Raw genomic sequence first — 324 nt, forward strand, 5'->3', positions numbered from 1 at the left:
GTGCTGTAATAGATAATGTGCCCTGGCACAGATCAGGGGACGGCAGGCTGAGCTTTTTGTAGAAGACCTCAACTGGAGTCAGATGCACTCGCCCTTGTGGCAGGGGATGTGGACCAGGAGAAGCAGTACCCAGACATGGTGCTGGGATGTCCACTAGTCCTGTCCCCCGTGTAGACATGGGACAAGGGAAGGATGAAGCTATCCAGAAACTTCCCAACCCTTGTCTGGCATGGAAATACCTCTCTGCCACGGTTCATTTACTGCCCTTCATCAGGGCTGCAGGGGACAGAATGGGAGGTCCAAAAAGGTTGTTTACAGGATGCT

Source organism: Eurypyga helias, unplaced genomic scaffold, assembly GCF_000690775.1.
Source record: "Eurypyga helias isolate BGI_N326 unplaced genomic scaffold, ASM69077v1 scaffold29682, whole genome shotgun sequence".
Lineage (NCBI taxonomy): Eukaryota > Metazoa > Chordata > Aves > Eurypygiformes > Eurypygidae > Eurypyga > Eurypyga helias.